The sequence below is a fragment of the Neofelis nebulosa genome, chromosome 10 (genome assembly GCF_028018385.1).
Source record: "Neofelis nebulosa isolate mNeoNeb1 chromosome 10, mNeoNeb1.pri, whole genome shotgun sequence".
In the NCBI taxonomy this organism is placed as follows: Eukaryota; Metazoa; Chordata; class Mammalia; order Carnivora; family Felidae; genus Neofelis; species Neofelis nebulosa.
The window spans coordinates 84,746,866-84,762,213 of record NC_080791.1 but is presented as its reverse complement, the minus strand read 5'-3'; the positions used below and the strand labels follow the sequence as shown (position 1 = coordinate 84,762,213).

The 15,348-nt window shown below is 41.0% G+C and overlaps 1 long non-coding RNA gene across 1 annotated transcript; it reads left to right on the top strand.

Moving 5' to 3' along the window:
- Positions 1 to 1,245: 1,245 nt before the first annotated feature.
- LOC131487642 (uncharacterized) lies at positions 1,246 to 6,935 on the top strand. The gene is made up of 3 exons (XR_009249862.1): positions 1,246 to 2,157; positions 4,708 to 4,962; positions 6,115 to 6,935. It is a non-coding gene; the product is annotated as an uncharacterized LOC131487642 (long non-coding RNA).
- Positions 6,936 to 15,348: the final 8,413 nt, after the last annotated feature.

Genomic DNA, 15,348 nt, shown 5'->3' with positions numbered 1-15,348 from the left:
CTGCCATGTTGTGACCTGCCCTATGGAGAGGCCATGTAGTAACTGAGAGAGGTCTCTGGCTGACAGCCAGAAGGGAATGGAGGCCCTCATCCAAGAGCTCATGAGGAACCCAGTCCTGCCAACGGGATGGAAGTGAATCATTGCTCAGTTGAACTTTCAGATGAGCCTGCAGCCCCGGCCGACACCTGACTGCAACCTCCGGAGAGACTGTTAAGTCACAGGAACCCAGTTGAGTGGCACCTGGATTCTTGACTGATAGGAACTGTGAGGTAGTATGTGTTCATTATTTTAAGCTGCTAAGTTTCAAGGTAATTTGTTATATGGCAATAGATAACTAATATATAGGGCAGGAGAAAATGGTTACTAAACAAGTAATTGTAGATGTTTGGTTTGCCATGGGATTTGATAGGGAAAAAAATGAACGGTGGTGGAGGAAAACAACAGCTATGCTACTACTTCAGTAGGTTTCCTCAAATAAGTCACATAAACTTACTGTGCCTCAATTTTCTTATCTTTATCATAGAATAATTTACTCACAAAATTTTTGAGTTGAAAATGAAATACCAAATGCAAAAGCACTTAGAAAATTTCTAAGTACTGTACATACATAAAATGATTGGTATTAAAAATTTCTAGTACTTTTTCGGCACTTGGGTGGCTCAGTCAGTTAAGTGTCCGACTCAGATTTGGCTCAGGTCACGATCTCATGGTTTGTGAGTTCAAGCCTTGCGTCAGGCTCTGCCCTGGCAGCACAAAGCCTGTTTGGGATTCTCTCTTTCTCTCTGCTCCCAACTCCTGTTCTTTCTCTCAAAAATAAATAAATACACACACACACACACACACACACACACACACACACACACACAAATTTCTTGTACTTTGGACAATATCCCTCCAATGTAGGACCACGGTATGGTAGGATGAGCACTATGTCTCAGTAGACCTGGATTCGAATCTAGGCTTTTCCACTGCATGGCTGCATGACCTTAAAGAAGGACTTAGGCTCTATCACTTTCAATTTCCTGACACTGAGAAAAAGGGAAATAGGACAAGTAAGTTTTGATCAATAACAGCAGCCTAACAGCATGGGTATAGTAATTGGTCAAAAGTAATTGGTCACTCTGGTCAAAAGTCACAGAAATCCAACCTGAAATAGATTATCTCTAGGATCTACTCTAGATTTTAAAATATTGATTTTTAGTATTTGTTTGGGTTTACTAGGTTCCCAAAGGAATGTGATGTAATTTTCCTGCACCTAGGATATATGTGTGTCAGAACGAGTGAAAAAAATACATTTCTTGAGAGCATGGTTAGCTAAGTGAATCAATCATACATGCAAATCCTGAGCAAAGGTATTAGAGCAATGATGTCGAAATGCCAGGTATGACAGAGTTGACCACTGGTGACTGTTTCTGATCATCTGATTCTTCCACTCAACATACCTCCAAACACTTCCTTAGGTGTGGAAGTGGTGTTCTTATTCACATACCCCTGAAGTCTGAATTTTGCAGCTAAGACCTTCATGATATCACAGGGCCAGGATAAGCCCTTGCATAACCATGAATATAGGTGTCTCCTACTGCCTCACCTGCTCACTTGCTACATCCTAGTCTTGGCCCAAGTATTATTTCCTTTGGTCCCCCCAAACACAAGCAATAGCACTACCCTTTTTCTTATAAGCAGAGTAGAAAGTTGCTTAACCAGAGGGTTCTGAAGATCCTATGAAGGTCCCCTTGACCACACCATCTTTCTCAATGGCTTTCATCAATATCCTTAAGTCTAAGCTTTAGGTCACTTCCTCAAGTTAGAAGGTATTTGGGAAAGTATACTAAATTTGCAAGCAAACGATATGGGTTGAAATTCAGGTTCTGGCAGAATATAACTGGGGAAATGTAGGCAAAAATTGTGAGTAGGAAGTTAATTAATTAATCTGGGCCTGACTTTTCTCCTCTACAAAATGAGGAAGAGAATATCTGCCCTGTCTTTCGGCATGTTTTATGGATTAGGTGAAATAATGATTGAAGAATTATTTTGGAATTTAAAAAGTCCTGTGTGAGTGCTGTGATCCTTAAGGGCTAACACATTGTTCTTTATGTTAGCAGTGATGAGGTCATCTGTGCAATCCTTAAGACACTGAAAAGAAGGTGACAAGGCTGAGTAAGTTTTAATTGATGAGCACAGGGTGAGGGCATGGGTGCATGAATCAGGACCCTTAGATCAAAAGTGAAAGAAATCCAGGGCACCTGGATGGCTCAGTTGCTTAAGTGTTGGACTTCTGCTCAGGTCATGATTTCATGGCTCATGAGCTGGAGACGCGCATCAGGATCCTTGCTGCTTGGGATTCTCTCTCTCTCCCTCTCCCTCTCTCTCTGCCCTCCCACACTCTCTCTCTTTCTCTCAAAATAAACTTAAGTTTTTTTTTTTAATGTTTATTTATTTTTGAGAGAGAGAGAGAGAGACAGAGCAAGAGTGGGGGAGGGACAGAGATAAAGGGAGACACAGAATCCAAAGTGGGCTCCAGGCTGAGCTGTCAGCACAGAGCCTGATGCAGGGCTCGAACCCATGAACCACGAGATCATGACCTGAGCCAAAGTCGGACACTCAGGTGCCTCCATCTCAAAATAAACTTTAAAAGTGAAAGAAGTCCAACTCAAAATAGTTTGGGAAAAAGAAGAAACTTTCTAAAAGAGCATTACACTTAACCTAGAGAAGAACAAGGGTGGAGTTGTTCCTCATGGAAAACTGGAAAAGGAGTCAAATTCAACCTGGGAGAGGCCCCTTCTCTAGTACGTAGACTGTCTTCTTCCACGTATTGGGAACCTGGCTGATGGGTGCTCCCACCATTCAAATTCTGTTGCTCCCACCACCCAGAGGAGGTGAATCCTCTCCTGAGTTGAAGCTCTAAGTTTTCTAGGGAAGGATTTGGGTTGGCTTGGTAGAGGTGCCCACCAGTGAACCAACTGTGGCCAGGAAGGCAGAATCCCCAGGGGAACACCTAGCAACTGCCTTTCCCAGAGGGGCGAAAATGACTGGGAATGACCCTCCAAATGTCCTCCTCAATAAGGCCCTCACCACGTGGCTGTGCTGCTACATACAGTCATCTAGGCTGCACAGTGCCCTGTACACAACAGCCCCATCTGCCCCGGGAGAAAACTAAATGCCAGGCAGCTGCATGAAAACACTTCATTTCTCAAGGGAATGTACCCCAAAAGGTGATAGCAAAAGAAACCATGTAAAATGTTTATCTTAATGAGAGGGGATGGGAAAAGTTTCCCCTGGGAGGAAGGATGTGCCCATGCCAGAGAAGCCTTCTCAATCCTCTGTCAGAGCCCACCAGTGCAAGGCCCTGGATGGAGATAGGCGATAATTCCCTTCTGTTGTAGGGAGAACCCCTACACCTTTCATACTGATGGAATGGAAGGAGAAACTCCATTCAGCCTCTAATATGAATGGGAAAACTACAAAGTAGGAGTTCTCTCTTTTCACACATTAAAGAAATGATTGCTCTTCCCAATGTTGCTGGAGGCATATTCCAAATTGAGCTGTTAAGGTGGGAGGACTCCAGTCACCTTCGTTACCCTCTGCCAGGATTATTAAGTGGCACTGAACCCACTCCATCTCTCCTACTGAATGCGATCAGGTTAATTTTCCTCAAGCCCACAGGCTCTAATCCTCTCCCCACTGCCTGCATTCCCTCATCTGGGCACCCAAAGCCCCCCGCACTATGGCTAAAATCTACCTTTCCAGGTCCATTTCTCACTTTCTCTCTAGTCCATACATATAGACCTTATTCTCCAATATGTCCAACTGGGGCTCACCTCCAATTCTTCAAGTGAGCTCTTCCTCTGCCTGGAATGTGCTGCCTTTTGACATCTTCCCTGTTTGTCCTTTATGAAGCCTTTCCTGACTCCCCCAAGTAGACATGTCTTCTCTGACTCCTGGAACTGATGGTTTGTACTTCCTTATGGCACTCACCACACTCTGTCTCAGGTAATATTTGTACTTGTTATATTTCATCCTTTCAGTGAAAAGATCCTGGAAAGAAAGTTAAAAAAAAAATGGTGGTGGCAAATAGGTACATTTCCTACTATGTGCTGACACCACTACTCATTTTAAGTTATTTAATCTTCAATACAGATGAAAAAATTTTACAGAGGAAAAACTGAGGCACGGAGAAGTTTAGTAACTTGCCCAGGGTCACATAGCTAAGTCAGGATTTGAACCCAGGTAGTGCTCCTCCCTGCACCTGTGCTTCTGACCATTATACCACTTCTCATGCAGGCAGAGGTGTGTTTACAGTGAAGCCCACAAAGTTCTTTCCAAGACAGTGTACTTAATTTTTACCTGTAATTTTGTATTCTTTCCTTAGAGAGGCCCTCAAGATTGTGTTAACTTCAGGTTGTATAAAACCGTCTTGCCCATCTTTGAATCCTCCTAAACCTTGATTAGTGACAATGATCATCAGAAGGGTGATGATGATGATTCCAAGCTTTACATAGAGCATTTACAAGGCATTCTCAGCCAGCATCTCACTGGATCCTTAAAACAACCTGGAAGTTAGGCCTGGTCATTGCCACATTTACAGATGGCAAGACTGACCTCAAAGACACAGATTGAGTTTGCCTAAGGCCGCCAAGCTAGTAAGTGATGGAGCTGGAGCTGAAATTCAGGGTTTCTGATCCCATACATCATGCTTCCTCTACGTAGGTATTTGCTGCCTGTGGGTTCTGAGAACCTTTCCAGCGCTTAGTGGATGGCACTCCTCGCCCCCGCCCTGTAGAGACCCATTTGAAGAGCACTCCATCACAGCCAACAATTATCTAAATTGAAGTTGTCCATCCTGCCTTTTAAGTTCTTCTCCAGATAATGAACCTTTTCAACCAACACAGGGTGCTTGATGTTAATCACACAGAGAAATGCAAACTCAATCTATTCACCTTCGAAGGAGATAGAGCCTAAAAGGTATGGGAAGTGCATTTAACTTCCAAGCCCTAATCTTGATCATTTCTACGGGGGGACTTCTTCATCTGCCTGTATTCCAGAGACTTTTCAAACACCTCACACAGTTGCTAAATGATAATAAAAATATGTTTGCCTGTATCTAGACATTTTTTGGTAAGTAGCCTACAATTTATCATTCTGCATTACAGAAAACCTGGAGAATTATATTATATAGAAGGGTTCAGCTTTTACAGCTGATATGTAAATATATTCCCAAAGCAGAGGAACCCTGGATCCTGTGAATAATGTCTAAACAATGACCCTGGAGAAATCACAACATCCAGTTATATCCAAGGACACAACAACCCTAAGTATCATGCAGGGAAGTACCTCCACCAGCAGGCCCTTGTCTTCTTTCTCAGACTTAAGCGGTCAGTGGGAAAAAGGTAAACAGAGGCAGTAGTTAAGACCTCTGTCTACGGAGTTAGGCCAGCCCGGGTATGACTCCAGCTTCACCCCATAGCAGCAGTATGGCTTACGCGTATTGCTAAATACCATTAATTGATTCGACAAATATTTACTGAGGACTTATTAGAGGGCAGCCAGCGTGGTAGGTACTGAGACAAAGAAGAGAACAAAACAGAAACCATATCATCAAGTTTTCATTTGCAAAATGGAAATAATTGAAGCACCTATCTTATATGGCTGTGTGAGGATTACAACATGGCAGGGAGCTAGCTCATACTTATCAGTACACAAAATAACAAAATAATCTTTTACTTGGATTTCAGATTTTAAAAACATCTCAGGATTGTTCATTTGTTTATATTTTGAGTCTCTCCAAGCCCCGTTTTTCAGAAAATTTTTCAGGGGTTTCCCTTGATGGGGCCTGATATTAAGTTAAGTTTCTGGTGCTTCAGGCCACATGGGTGGGAACCATGGTAGGAGGTGGGACAGCAGGAGGGTGAGGTACATTCAGCAAATCCAGCCAAGGTCAGAATTTGCAAGGTGGCCTTGGCATAGATACTCCCGACAGAAGGGATTCTGCAGATACTTTTTAACCTCTGGAGTTTCTGTCTGCCCAGAACACTATTAAAAGGTTTCAAATGAAGTGTTTAACCTAAATACCTGATGTTGTGGCTTACATTCATTTCGTTTCCTCTTGCCCTCCAGGTCTCAGTGGTTGGGGGTTGAGTTGGATGGCCCAGCCAAGAGATGCTCACTTCTGCCGGGGTTTGGATACCTGTGCTCTCCCGTGGGCCTGTGATGCACCAGGACCCTAAGCCTGTGAGCCAACCCATCTCTCCCAGGTACACAGACACAAGCCCAGGACCACTCCATCTCTGATGGCCCAGCACCTGCTCTTCCCTCCCGTTCCCAGAGAACCACACTTTTCTTCTTTCATCTTTTTATCACTAGGAATCCATTTCCCAGAAAGCCTTAGCATCCATCTCCTTGTCCCCCAGTTTTTGAGATGGGCTGAAACAAGAGGCAAAGTAAATATCTTACGAAATTGCCAATATAAACTATTTTTAACTGAGAGGAAGGAAAGAAGGAAGGCAGGCAAACTTGAAGAAACCAGGGTTGAATTTTGTAATGACTCCTCTGTTCTGCTCTTTAATAATAATTATTACAGTTGACTGAATGCTTCCTCTGTACCAAGCAATGAGCTGAGCAAAGTTTTACATATATCATCTCATTTAATGATCACAACTGAATGGATTCCCTCCCCACTACCCCACCCCATTAAGTTATTCCCATTTTAAGGATGCAAAAACTGAGGGGCAGAATTGTCAAGAGACTTGCCCAACGTTCTTAAATATTTGACCACAAGAGCCATGCCTCATCTGCTATATGAGGAGGGGATACAAACCATTAGCATCAACAACTTTCATCACCTTTTGGTAATGCTGTATTTTTGTGATTATTACAGTAATAGTGTTCAGTACAGGAAATTTGAAAATTGTACAACATATGATAGAAAAAATATAAAAGGACATCAGACCAAAGATAAATTCCCTTAACATTTTGGGGTCTCTTTCTGTTTTTCTGCTTTATTTTGTTTTTAAACAAATTTGGAGTTGTCCTGCTTCCCTCGTTTTGTACTCTGTCATAAAAAAAATAATTAACATTATGAGTATTGCCTCATGTCATTGAAATTTTTCCAAAAAACTTATTTGTTTGCATTATGTTGATACATAAATATTATATACCATTAGTTATTCAACAGTTTTCCTCTTGTTGGAAAATTAGTTTGCAAATTTTGCTATTATAAGGGTGATGAGCATCATTGTACAAAATCTCTATTTTTAAGCCCCAGTGGCAACAATGTTTGTCATTTAGAGGCAATTTCCCCCCTACAAGAAGTCTCATCATTTACACCCTCTGGTTGTTTAGTCATGATGACCTTCGTGCCTGGATGGAGCTGATACATTGCACCTGCTGGGAACAGACACAGCTGGGCCTGGGCTGTGAGTACCCAGACCAAAGGCCAACAACAGGCAAAGTGACAGCACCTGCAGCTACTCACCGCTTGCTGTTCTGGGCTCAGCTGGGTGAGGATCTCCCAGAAGAAGGAGGGATGAGCGGAGTGGAGAGAGCAACCAATGAGAGCCCGTATGTGACTGTGGACCTGCATATACCTCTCAGAGCTCACCACTGCCTGCCGCAGAGCCCGCTCACCTTGACGCCCACCTTTGGTACCTACAGCTGTTTCCTCCTGGGGCCCAGACTCGAGACACTGCACTTCCTGCAGCCCCCAAGCCTTTGCCTTCTCTGCATCAGATTCTTACCTACCAAAGATAAAACAGAGGACAGCAAGCAAAACACTTCCTTTTGTTTATTTTCCCCTTTATTTCCAAAACCTTATTCTTACTTGGTCAAACTCCCATTCCTGACTCAAAGAAAGGAGGGGACTAACTTCTTTTACCCGGGGCAGGGAGAAGAACGGAAAGGGAAGGAGGTAGAAATACACCTAGTAGACTACATTACCAGTTTATCTCTGGCTTCCTGCTTTCCCTAAGGTGTAATGTTTTTATATTTTAAAATATTTAGTCAACAAAATTTGTTGAACATGTAATATATGCCAAGAATTGTGTTTAAAGCAACAGAGGATAGAAATGACCAAGGCTCATCTCAAAAGAAAATTTCACATAAGTTTGCTCTGATTAGCTGCTTTTCTGGAAATGTAGAACATTGCCATTTACTGAGCATCTGTATTAGGTTCTTAAGTTGGCCCATTTAATCCTCATAATATTGCTATCCTGTAGGTCCCACTGTTCACATTTTACATGTAAGGAAATCCCAGGCCTCTAGACACCAAGTAACTTGTGTGAAGTCATAAAGCCAGAAATGAATAGCAACAATATTCAAATATTCAAATATTCAGGGTTTTCTAAAGCCCATGTTTGTAAGAAACATTCCCCCACCAAAGCGTTTAAGCAAATGGTACTCAAGCAAATGGCACTCCCACTTAACCTTAAGAAATTTTGTTTCTAAATGTATATACTTTGTCCAAAGCAGGTTGGAGAAAACTTCACTGGACGTTTATAGTAAAACATCGCCCTCTTCTGGACATATGGGCATCGCACAATGGAGATGAATACAAAGGATTTAAACGGCAGAACAAAAGTACAATTATGTGCCCAATGATACAATGGAAAGCTGTTGTTATCATTTATCAGGTGTATATCTTACTCTTAAAAGTAAGAAATGGAATGGAAGCAGAAAGACATTTTGGAACCAGCCAAGCAATAATTTTCCATCTATTTTTATGGAGGTGTCTCCTGGGGATAGAAGTAGGTAAAATCTTCAACTATAGGACACACCTTAAGAAACCTATAATATTACCTAACTATATTAATAACTATAATAACAAGCCATAATACTACCAGGAACATCAGAATCAAATAGCTCCAATGAATCCTGAATAGGAAGAAGTTCACACTCATAACCTGGATGGAGAAAGGATACATATAGTGAATATAGGTCAGCCTTTGCACTTTAGAGTCAAATTACCTCACTTGATCCCTCTCTCTTTCATTTATAAGCTGTGACCTTATGCAAGTTATTAAATTATTTGAGCCTCAGTTTCTTCATTTGTTAAAACGGAATTATAAAAGTAGCTTCTTAAGTGATATAAGCCAGACAAAGACAAATATTGCATGTAACACTCACAGGTAGAATCAAACAAATAAACAAGAAGTCAAACTCTTAGGAACAGAGTGTGGAAAAGTGGTTTCTAGGGCCTGGCAGTGGGGGAGCAGTGTACAGGGGAAATATGGAGAAGTTGGTAAGAGGGTAGAAACTTTCAGCTAGAAGATGAATAAGGTCTGAGAATCTAATGTAAAACATGGTGACAGTAATTGCTAATATTGTAGTGTGTCATTGAAAAAGGAAAAGTAAGACAGGTGGGAAGAGGAAATGGGATAAAACCTAACAGAGGCAGTAACATTGTTAAGAGTTAGACTCAATATGTGTGAAATGGTACTTTATTATTAGGTCTGTCCCAATTATTAACTGTATAGAATCAGGTATTGCTTTTATAAAATTTTTTAAAGTTTATTTATTTATTTTGAGAGAGAGAGAGAGAGAGAGTACAAGCAGGGGAGGGCCAGAGAAAGAGGGAGAGAGAATCCCAAATAGGCCCCACAGTCAGCATGGAGCCCGATGTGGGGCTTGAACTCACGAATTGTGAGATCATGACCTGAGCCAAAACCAAGAGTTGGACGCTTAATCGACTGAGCCACCCAGGCGCCCTGGTTATATTAAATTTTGAACCACAAAAGCCAACAATGTAGAATTATAAAAACAGCATGTTTTTTTTTTTTCCTGAAGTGTGTTTATTTTTTTTAATGTTTATTTATTTTCAGAGTAGGGGAGGGGCAGAGAGAGAGAAGGTGAGAGAATCCCACGCAGGCTCCATGCGGTCAGCACACAGCCTGATTGGGGGCTAAGACCCACGTGCAAGATCATGACCTGAGCTGAAATCAAGAGTTAGACGCTTTACTGATTGAGCCACAGTCATCGCTGAAGTGTGTTTATTTTTATCAATGTGTTGGCTAATATCAAAGGTTGAACAAACCAAATATTTCTCTAAATTATACAAGTTTTAGAGCTACGTACTTTTCCAAGGAAATCAATGATATCTCTACAAAGATGGTTTGGAACAAGAACCTCAGAAATCTGACAATCTGTGAAATTCACGGCAAAGATAATCTATACTTTGTTTCATCTAATTTCAAAACTGAAACAAAGGTTTGAAAATGCATCAATATAGTGGAATATCAAAAAAGATGAATGTATCTAAATATCCCTATCATAAGTGATTTAGAATATCCAGCTTTCAGGGCACCTGGGTGGTCCAGTTGATTCAGAGTCCAACATCAGCTCAGGTCATGATCTTGGAGTTCATGGGTTTGATCCTCACGTCGGGCTCTGTGCTGACAGCTCAGAGCCTGGAGCCTGCTTCAGATTCTGTGTTTTGTTCTCTATCTGCCCCTCCCCCACTCACACCCTGTCTCTCTCTGTCTCTGAAAAATGAATAAATGTTAAAAAAAAATAAAAAAAATAATATCCAGCTTTCTAAAGTACCATCAAGTATCAGAGTCACTGTACTTCTAGTTTTTGGGCACTATTGGCATCGGAAGTGACATACAGAAAATGTTGAACTGTGTGTGCCTGGTTCTCCTTTTCTGGTAGGAAACTTGTCTCACATTTTCTACTTCAACCATACAGAATTAAATGTCCTGTTAAGGGCAGAAGGGAGGAAGAACCAGAGCTGTTAATGCTTAAAATTCACTTTGCTAGCAATGTATTATAAATCACTAATTTAAGGCAATGATACACCTTTAATTGCCTGACAAGTTAATTAATTCAGATTCAGCTATTAAAAATTTCAGATCATTTAACCTAGGAATGAGTTCTAACTATTAGGTATAGGGTTACAGAGAAAATGCATTAGGTATTCAAACAAAAAATTTTTAAACATTCTAAGGGCTTTAAAAGCAAGTAATACCAACCAAAACACCAAACACTGATATTTTAATTGTAAGTCTATTCTCTGTATTATAGAATTTCAAACCCTGGTGGCAAAGTACCACAGTCTGTGCTACATTCATCCTTTAAAGTAGGTTGAGTTAAGGTCCATGAGAACTGTAGAGAAGCTTCTGCAAGAATTTGGAGGAGGAAGAAATATGTGACTATAGGTCACAGCTGCTTGTGCTCCTTCTTTAAAATGTATATGTGTTCAGGGGCGCCCGGGTGGCTGTTGGTGAAGTGTCCCACTTTGGCTGAGGTCATAATCTCATGGTTCATTGGGTTCAAGCCCCGCATATTGGGCTCTGTGCTGACAGGTCAGAGCCTGGAGCCTCGTTTGTATTCTGTGTCTCCCTCTCTTTCTGCCCCTCCCCTGCTCATGCTCTGTCTCTCTAAAATAAACATTAAAAAAAAATGTTAAAAAATATATCTATGTTTCAAGGGCATGATTTTTAAACAGGCCATTTTACGTTTGAACTCTGGTGGTTTTTACCCTCGGATGAATAGAGTTAATTCTTCATCTGGTCAATTCCTTGTATTCACTTAATAGCCAATCGTGGGGAAAAAGTGCAAATGACGGGCTCATGTTAACTGAAAAGTACAGGATTGACTTCAGATGTAACTGGATCCAGGTACCCAAATCCTGTCTGTCTGTCTTGGTCTGTGGCTTCTGCTTTTACCTATGCTGCTTTCATTCTAAGTCAGATTCTTCTTGAGTGGTGTCCAGATTAACCACCAATAGGTCCAGTCCTAAATCTGTAAGATTAGAAACTGTCATTGAAAAATGAGTATCTCTTGTTCTCTAGTCCCAGCAAAGCTGATGTTTATTGGCTTTGATTGGCTCAGTTAGTCACTAACTGAAACAGTCACTAAATTTGGGGAGATGCTGCACTCTCAAAGGCCAGGACTTGGTGATGTGCCCACCCCTGGAACCACCAAGTGAGGTCAATGCCACCTAAACAACATGGGCTGAGAGTATAAAGGCGGTTATTCAAAGACAAATTTCAGTACTAACACCAAAAGGGGGAATTGATACTAAGCATGTAAAACACTGTTGAGCTTTAACCAGGGTGGTGAAGACAAAATAAAAATGAATAGGAAAAAAAAAAAAAAATCAAAGCAGATTCAAGAATGTTCCAAGGAGGAACCAAATGGTTTTGACAATATGAACAGAAGAAAGGGGTAAAAAATGTGCCATATATTCATGGACTTACCTAAGGTAGGATACAGGAAAAGAAAAAAATCTAATGAAGGGATTATATTCTGATTTAGAGTCAGGGCCTTTCTGGGAAACAATTTGGAATAGAGACTTACTAGGTTATTGTATTAGCCAGGGTTCTCCAGAGAAATAAAAGAGGGTGTGTGTATAGAGACAGACAGACACACACACACACACACACACACACACACACACACACACACACACACAGATTTTTTAAGGAATTGGCTCACATGATTGCTGGGCTGGTAAACCCAAAATCTATAGGTGATCTGGGCACCGAGAGAAGACATGATGATGCAGCTCAACTCTGAAGGCAGTCCAGAGGCAGAATTTGTTCTTCTTTGGGGTTCATCAATCTTTTTAAGGCCTTCAATTGATTGGATGATGCCCACTCACATTATGGAAGGTCATCTGCTTAATTAAAAGTCTACTGATGTATATGTTAATCACATCTAAAAAACACCTTCTCAGTATCTAGAGTAATGTTTCACCGAAAACTGGATACCCTTGCCTGACCAAGTTGACACAGAAAATCAAACATCCCAGTCACCCACTTGAATTCTGAATGATCTCCATATTGAGCCAGAAGGCAGTTGGCCTCCCAATGGCTCAGGCCAAACCCCAGACCAATTAAATCAAATATTTGGGGCTGAGGCCAGGTAAGGTATTTTTTTCTGATGTTCCACAGGTTGTTTCCATGTGCAACCAAGGTTCAGGACCATGCCCTGTAGAGCAGTGATTCTCCAAGCATGGCTTCCAGACTAGCCATTTCAACCTCATCTGCAAATTGATAAAAATGCGAATTTGTTGTCCCTACTCTAGACCTACTAAATCATAAACTGTTGGTTCCACCCTGCGCCTGCAGACTGTGGTTTAACAAGCCCTCCAGGTGATCCTGATGCATGCTCAAATTTGCGCTGGTCTAGAGTTCCACAACACAATGCTGACAAGCACAGGACACTAACACTATACCTTCACTCTCTTTTTTCTTAGTTAGCAGGGCAGGTCTGTTAGTAAGCCTCTTTGGGTGAAAGAACTCATTAAGGCTCATTAAGGTTTGCTTAAGTAATAGAGTATTTGTTGCAAGGATCTGTATGAATATAAAGGAATCAACTGTGTGGCCAGGTTTCACTGATAGTGGGTAATTTCAAGATACAACAGATGTACTAATCTGACAGCAGCTCTGGAGACTCAATGACAGCTTCAAGAGCTCTTGCCTCCCAAGTGTGTAGGTCTAGAACCCTAACGTGCCTTAGCTATTCTGCCATTTCATCTCTCTTTCTACAAACCTCTGAATTCTTTCTCCTGTATCTTGTCTAAATTTCTGAAATAGGAGCGCTGGGGTGGCTCAGTTAAGCGTCCGTTTTGGCTCAGGTTGTGATCTTGTGGTTTGTGGGTTTGAGCCCCGCGTCAGGATCTGTGCTGACAGTTTAGAGCCTGGAGCCTATTTCAGATTGTTTCTCCCTCTCCCTTTGCTTCTCCCCTGCTCACACTCTTTCTCTCAAAAGTAAATAAACATTAAAACAAATTTTATTTCTGAAATAATCTGATAGGTTCAGTTAATCTCTTTCATCACTTGGTGATGTTTCCTTTAATATTTGCCCAACGCGTAAGCTTTGCTAGCCTAATTGGCTTTCCTTGGGTCAGGTCTCTTACGAAGCCCAACCAGTTGGGAACAGGGGAAAGCAAAATGCAGAGTAAGAATCTCCTAGGGCCATTTCCCTTAAAAGGTCTGAGGATCCTCCTAACATGAGTTTGTGGGTTATGTCACACAGTGGAAAGCTTGGTCTGTCAGGGATGTTTAGCTGTTCTCTCTTAAATCTATGTGTAGTTCTTTGAAAAAAAAAGGTATCAAGGACAAATTAAGCATTCAACTATAACTTTTTGGAGATGAGTTGGAAACTTTTACTGACAAACTTTGGGAATGTTTTCCTTTCAATATTTGCTATAGGGAAGTCTTTTTGTGACCAAATTTAGAAATGCCATGAGCCATAGTATTTTGGAAAATAATCTTATTTGCACGCACCAGTTTGTAGGGCCTATATTTTATGCAGAAATGCTCTTTGCAGTCTCCTTCACTAAGGCATAAATGACTAAAGTTTATTGGTATTTTCTAAAACCTTATTTACCAAAAAGGAAAAAAAAAAAAAAAAAAAAAGCTCAAGTGATAGTTTTCTCTAGATCATCAGATTGGCCCTCCAGGTTCTCTTCTAATAACTGATCTGATTTCACTATACTAAGCTGAACCGAAATACAGGAAAGTCCAATCCAAAACGAAAGGCTTCCCCTTTGGGGTAGACAATGAGTTTGTTATTTACAAACCTTAATGATGCCACAGTTCACTGAACGTCTCTGAATCATTTTACCTCTTAATGCCAAAATTAAATTTGTACTTCACCCAGATCTTTGTAGAACCCATTTACATGGTACCAGGATTGCCACTATTACTTTAGCTTATGCCACCAAATAACAAATTGAACTAAAAAATTGTAATGTTTATTTTTTAAGAGAGCATGACAGAACACGAGCAGGGGAGGAGCAGAGAGGGAGGGAGACACAGAATCTGAAGCAGGCTCCAGGCTCTGAGCTGTTAGCACAGAGCCCGACGCAGGGATCAAACTCAATGAACCATGAGATCATGACCTGAGCCAAAGTCCGATGCTTAACCGACTGAGCCACCAGGTGCCCCACAAATTCAATTTTAAAAGTAACTGGAAGTAAATACTACTTTGAAGTCCAGATCATAAACTTGGGCTACCAGAATATAATTAAAACTAAAGTTTAATTTGGGTTGATCAAACTGATTGGTAACTGATTATTGGTAACAAAGGGATACTTAACAGATAGTATTCCTGTTTTGATTGTTTCAGGTCTCCTTTTACAGGCCATACTCTTCATGAAGTTCTCTCAAAAGGACAAAGATTCTGCAATTTGACCTGTGTCTAGTTTTTACACTATTTAAGAAAAATGTGCCCTCACCTTAAAATGTGTCTTTGAAAAGTATCATCCAAGTTTACAATGAAAATCATGAGCCAAACTTTTGTGTTTTCATGCATTATCTGTTGAAGTTGGGACTATTGGAAGGTTTTGGACATCCTAGCAATGTTTGTAAGCATTATACTTTTAGTATGTCCATTTATTTCAAAATC